The 6,007-nt window shown below is 34.2% G+C and overlaps 1 non-coding gene across 1 annotated transcript; it reads left to right on the top strand.

Annotated features, from left to right (window-relative positions):
* The first annotated feature begins 5,554 nt into the window (after positions 1-5,554).
* Positions 5,555-5,636, top strand: Trnal-aag. Its single transcript has one exon. It is a non-coding gene; the product is annotated as a tRNA-Leu (tRNA).
* The last annotated feature ends 371 nt before the right edge of the window (positions 5,637-6,007 follow it).

The following is a 6,007-nucleotide window of genomic DNA, read 5'->3' as shown; positions in this document are numbered from 1 at the left end:
GAAAAAATAAAAAATTTAATTTGTGTTAAATTTTTCCCCACTAAAACAATATTTCAAGTATTCCGAAAAACAATGATGATGGGGGGTTAAATCTAAAACCCCCTTGTATATAAATTTTTTTTACGAAGCTTTTTATTATTCATCCCATTTTATTACTTTTTACAAATGCTTTATCATGTTCTGAAAAGTAGCTTGTCTAAAAGAATAACTTTTAAACCAATGCATCAGTAAGAAAACAGAAACTACCCGTATCCATAAAGGGGGTTTTCTCACCCCTTTGTCTCCACTAAAAAAGTGTTTTCTACTTAAAAAAAAAAAATTGCAAATAAAATCCAACAAAAATCAGACACTGTCGGTGGGTTTAAAAGCTTTAAAACGATGAGTTATTTCGGTTTTAAATACCCAAGAAGATTTTAGGAATTTCCTATTCTTCTCAAGGTTCAGATTTCTAAAAAGTCTATCATTTCTGGATTTATCATATAGTTTTTAAAGCCTTCTTATCATTTTAAAAAACTTTAAAAAATTTACTGGAATATATTATATGGTGAATGACGCTTTTTAAATAGTTTGATGGACACTATTAAACCACGAAAAAAGCGTATATTTTCTTTCATATTTTTAGCAATAAAAAGGGGAAAAAGGAAAAATTATTAAACCCCAAAAGCGGAAAAAAAACCCTAAACATCCCAATTTTTCAAAATACCCATTACTGATTTTTGTAAATCATTTCCGTATGACCTTTTTTGGGCTCAAAAACCCAAAAGGGTTAAAAAAAAAAACCAAAATAAAGTACATCTTGCCAATCCCCTCACAAATCGGGGGACCTTTCCACACGATAAACATTTAAAACAAGTTCTCGGGCTTTGTTTCTCCACCGGGAAACTGAGTGACCAGTTATCGTCTCCAAATTTGGACCTTTTGGGAAAAAATTAAACCAAAAGTATTGGGGCGAGGGGAAATAACCTTCTATATTTTACACCACATATCCGGGAAAAACTAAACCCCAGTAATGAAAGAAGGGCCTGTCGCGGGAAAGGGAAAAAGGCCCGGATGCCCCGGGAGGGTTTTTGGGGGTTTTGGCTTTCTGAGTTTTCCTTCGCGGGAGGAAGGCGGGGCTTTTAAGCGGAGAGAGAGAAAATCTTTTGTGTATATTTTCGATTTTTTTTTTTTTTTCCGTGGACAATAATAAACGTACTATGGGTATTCCGTTTTCCCGCCTTCTCCAAATTTAAAAAAGGGGCACAAAGAAATATATAAAACACCCTGCTTTTTAAAAAGGAAAAATCCCCCAAATGAATACCGAAAAACTGCAATAGGATTAAAGGGGTATCAGGCATTTTGAAGATGAAGTCTATTTTGATCGGGGGGTCTTATTGCTAAAATACTTGGGCTTTTTTATACTTGCTATTTCACAAACGAATACAAAGGGGGGATTTTGTTTTTTACTAAAAAGTATTTTAACAAAAATTAAAAAAAATTAAAGGATTAAAGAGGGGCCCGTTTATATGTTTTTTTATTTTAAAATTTATTACATATAATATATATATATATATTTTATAAAATATATATATATATATATATATGTGTGTGTGTGTGTGTGTGTGTGTTATAAAAATATGCATAACCATGACTTTACAGTATTGAGTTTTTTTTACTATGTATAATATTAATATATATTTATGCATGTATATATCATAAAAATATAAAATATTTCGTGTAATTAAATTTTTAAATATATTTCATTCATATTTTTCTAAAAGGAAAAAATTTAAACCCATATCGTTCGTGGAACAGGGGCCCATCATTCGGTCTAGAATAGTAAAAAAGACCGTGATTTTGTTGGGGAGATGAGGTTTGTGGGGGGAAAGATATATTTTATTTTAAAGTGTTTGTAGGTATTTGAGCAATTGTGAATGGGTTGGGACCAAAACCCGCTTTCGTGTTTCCCCCAATTAAATTCGACTGTCGGACTTCAAGCACATAAAAAAAGCGACCCCGGGCAGCATGCCCAAAAATTATTTTGCTTATAAGAAAAAATTAAACCCGAAAAATTTTCTGAAAAGAGACGGGGTGCTTACAAAAAGATTTTTTCGAAGCAAATGAGTGGGTGCGATAGTCATTTTATCCCGAATTTTTTCGAAACACTTATATATAGATTTTTATATATAAATTTTTTTTAATTACTATACATATTTTTTATGTTTTCAGTGCGTGGCCGAGCGGTCCCAAGGCGCTGGTTTGAGGCACCCGTCTCTTCGGAGGCGTGGGGTTTTGAATCCACCGCTGGCCCAAAGATTTTGGCACTGGGAATTGGCCCGTGGCTGGCCCTAAGCAAGACGCGGGCGAACCAAAAAAAACCGTAGAGCTTGGAAATTGGGCTCTGTTTTTGGGGCCCCAAGTTTCCCCTCATTTTCAAAACCGTATTTTTTAAAGATTTTCTTTAATCCACCAGTGGCAACCCTTCCATCATGTGGAAAGTAACTTCATTATGTACCCTCCAAAAAATCTGGAATAAAATGCTTTTAAATGGGGAGACGGGGGGCCTGCCAAAAAGGATAGAAGTACGGAAGAAAAAAGCGGGTTTTTTGGGAGTAGGGAGTGTTTGGGGGTCTCCCTACACGAGGACGGGGTTGGGGTTTTTAGGGGGGAAAAAGAGGAATAAAAATAAGTGTTTAATATTTCGATGGCTTTTAAAACGATTTGGGGATTTAAAAAAAATAAATTTCTTCATTTAAAAAAGAAAACCCCATTACAAAAAAGATTATTTTCCCAAATCCACATTTTTTTTGTTTGAAAGATTTTAAAAATGCCAAAGATTAAGCAACTAAAGTTAAAACTTTTAACAATATTATTTTATCGTCAGTCATTGGGTCTTTGTAACCCTGCTTAAAAGACAGAATTTATTATTTTTTTTTCGGGGGGTTTTAAATCACTGTAGTGATTGAAATTAATCTAAAAAAACATGCAACAGATGTTTTTCGTCCAAGGGTCGGCTGTCGCAAGAACGTGGGGAGGGAAAACCCCGACGGTAATTGGGGCTTTTTGTGGGGGTTTTTGTAAAAAAAAAAAGTTAGTAGTAATTTAGTTTGTTTATATCGGGTGTTTAAAATCTGGAAAATCCTTTTTTTAAACTTATGAATGTAGGTATTGGGATTTCTGGTTCACATATGCAGAAAGACTCCCCGATCTAGGCCCCAAACATTAGTTTTTTTCACGGGGGTTTTTCGCCCACCAAAAATTTTGGTTTTTGTTACCCAAAAGAAAATTGACATAAGGGATTTACAGTTAAAATTTAGTCCAATATATATAAAATAAAATAAATATTATATAAAATATATATAAATATATAATATATATATATATATATAGATATATATTTTTATTATATTATGGGCCCTCAGAAGATGGGCTCCCGTTTATAGGCCCTTTAAACATTATCCTTCACCCCGAGGGATTTAAAGTTTGAAAACCCAAGAGGGGAGGGAAATCTTTTTCTGAAGGCATTAGTAAACATAAAAACGGGGAATATTTAATTTAAAGTTTTTGACCCATGCTTCCCATATCTAAGGCACCTTTTAAACGTTTTAAAAAGGGCGGTTTTTTTTAAAGTAATAATGTTGGGTTTAATCCGGGGTTTTTTTCAGGAGGGAAAAACAGCAGAAATCTCAAGTAGAATCTTTCCTTTTCAAACTCCACTCTAAATGACCCTTAACATTTGTAATTTCCCGTAAAGCTACGAACTGACCTCAGGGTTGGCCCCTGCGATTCAAAAACATAAATTTAAAACAGGTAAACATGTTCCCCCTTTCTAAAACCCAGTAACCCCCCTGACCATTCCACGAATCAAATATGTTAGATCCCCTTTTCCCTTTTTGCCCCGTTTTCAAAAGGGCTGAGCAAATGTTCCCCTTTAAATTTCCCCGGGACGTGTTTCTCTGGGACATGGAACTGGGAAATGAGGGGATATTACCTCCTCAGAATTTTGCTTTTGCAACATCACATCACCCCCTTCAGAGAACCTCATCACGATGACACTTCAGCAAGTTCTCTGGGATCTTGTTTCTCCACCAGGAAAATGAGTGACCAGTTTTTCTCTCCAAACTTTTACCCTTTTGGGAAAAAATTCAAAACCAAAATATTAGGGGGTGGATATCACATTAATTTTTTATGTCCACCACATATCCAATAACTAACCTCCTGAAAAAAAAAAAAAAATAGGGCCCTTTTCAGGAAAGGGAAACCCCCGGGGAAAAACCAGACGGTTTGGCGGTTGCAGGGCTGAGATCCCTTCGGGGAGGGGGAAGGGTGGTCTTCTAAGCGGAAAAAGTAAAACTTTTGCGTATATCTTTATTGACTTTAAACATGTGCAATAATAAAAAGTACATTTTGGGTATTTCCGGGTTTTTGCCCCTCTCCTTATTAAAACTGACACAAAGAAGCTATATATACACCCTGCATTAAAAGGGAGATTGCAAATGAATACCTAAGTCTGCAATAGGATTACGCGTGTCAGTCATTTTGATCGAGGTCTTATTGTTAAAATAGGGCTTATTTATACTTGATTTATAGTTCCGGATTAGTGAGCGGGCCTTGATATGATTTTATATTTATATTTATACATACATACTCATATATATATACATATATATATATATATATATATATATATATATATATACATATATATTATAAATATATGCAATACATGCATAACATGACTACGGTAATGTAGTATATGTATATATTATACACATATGTATAATATATTATACATATATATACATGCACATATACGTGTATATATTGCAAATATATGCATTCATATATATTCTAAAAGGAAAAGATCTGACCAATATCGATTTGTGGAATGGATCCGGTCAAGCGGTCTAGAATATTAAGACGACCTGTAGATCTTCAACCTGGGATTCGTAGGGCAGATGAGGTCGTGCGGATTTCTTTTGAAAAAATGTCAGTAGGTATTTTGAGGAATTGTCATTGGAATATTTTCATCAGTCAGAATGGCAGACGAGCTTACTACCTAAATCCGCAATATTTATGAAATATTAATTAATTTCAAAAGTTGCATGTGTGTCACAATTAAATTCGGCTGCCGGACTTCACATATCTGAAAAGAGGCGGGCTGTTTACTGCAGATTTTTTGTTAAAGTAATTTCATTTAACTTTCAACATTATGATTTCAACTACCAATACATAATTTGGGTTAATCCTGTCACCATAACAACGCTATCGAGTATCTGCGAAGACAAATGAGTGATGCGACAATCATTATATCAGAATTCTACGAAACACTTGTTATTATATATTATATATATATATATATATATATATATATATTATTGTATATATATGTATATATATATATAATATTTTATATATATATATATAATTATATATATATGTATATGTATATATATATATTATATATATTTTAATATTTTAATATTCTATTACTTGTATATATATAATATATTATATATATATATATATATATATATATATTCTATTACTATCACAAATATCTTTCATTTTTACAGGTAGCGTGGCCGAGCGATCTAAGGCGCTGGTTTAAGGCACCAGTCTCTTCGGAGGCGTGGGTTCGAATCCCACCGCTGCCAACGATTTTGGCACTGCACTGGAGCAGTGGCTGGCCCTAAGCAAGACGCGAGCGAACCAAAATAAATGCAGAGCTTGGAACTGATTCTATCTGTGTGCCGCCAGTGTCCCTCTACTCACAATCCGTATTTACTAGAGATTCTCTAATCCATCAGTGGCATTATGTGATGAAAGTAACCTCATTATGTACACACCAAACTCTGGAATAACTGCCTCAGTGGTTGAAGCGGTGGCCTGCCACAGGATGGAAGCACGGAAGACAAGACGCTTTGGGGTTTGAGGGGAAAGAGAGGGGTAATATTAATAGTGTAATATTTTCCCCGGCACGACAGAGATCAATTTTGTTTTACTTCACTAACAGAAACCTGCAACA

This window comes from Penaeus monodon, unplaced genomic scaffold (assembly GCF_015228065.2).
Source record: "Penaeus monodon isolate SGIC_2016 unplaced genomic scaffold, NSTDA_Pmon_1 PmonScaffold_766, whole genome shotgun sequence".
Lineage (NCBI taxonomy): Eukaryota > Metazoa > Arthropoda > Malacostraca > Decapoda > Penaeidae > Penaeus > Penaeus monodon.
The sequence above is the reverse complement of the archived record's forward strand: the minus strand, read 5'-3'. Positions and strand labels throughout refer to the sequence as shown.